Source organism: Propithecus coquereli, unplaced genomic scaffold (genome assembly GCF_000956105.1).
Source record: "Propithecus coquereli isolate 6110/MARCELLA unplaced genomic scaffold, Pcoq_1.0 Scaffold399, whole genome shotgun sequence".
Taxonomy (NCBI): Eukaryota; Metazoa; Chordata; class Mammalia; order Primates; family Indriidae; genus Propithecus; species Propithecus coquereli.
The window spans coordinates 44,848-45,547 of record NW_012149718.1 but is presented as its reverse complement, the minus strand read 5'-3'; positions in this window follow the sequence as shown (position 1 = coordinate 45,547).

Here is a 700-nt window from a genome sequence, read left to right as displayed (position 1 = left end):
GTCAGGGGTTTTGGTGTGTCCATCACTAGAATAGTGTTCATTGTGGGCAAGTTTTTATCCTACACCCTCCCTCCCTCCCCCTTTCTGGGTTTCTCATGTCCTTTATATTGCTTTCTTCCCGTGTGTATCCATATAGTAGCTCCCACTTATTTATGAGAACATATGGTGTTCCATTTTCCATTCATGAGATAGTTTACTTAGGGTAATGGTCTCCAGTTCTCTCCACATTGCAGCAAATGGCATTATTTCATTTCCTTTTGTTTTTAGAGACAGGGTCTCACTCTATTGTTCAGAATAGAGTGCAGTGGCATGATCATAGCTCTATGCAACTTCACACTCCTGGGCTCAAGTGATCCTCCTGTCTCAGCCTCCTGAGTAGCTGAGACTACAAGTATGTGCCATCATGCCCAGCTAATTTTTCTATTGTTTTTAGAGACTGGGTCTCGCTCTTGCTGAGGCTGGTATTTCATTGCTTTTTATGGCTGAGTAGTACTCATGATATTTATATGTGTGTGTATGTACACAGACACACACATTTTTGTCTCCTTAGGAATTGAATGGCACTTAGGCTGATTCTACATCTTTGCAAGTGTGAATTGTGCTGCGATAAACATTGGAATGCAGGTGTCTTTTGGATAAAATGACTTCATTTCCTTTGGGTAGATAACCAGGAGTGGGATCGCTGGATAGCATGGTAGGT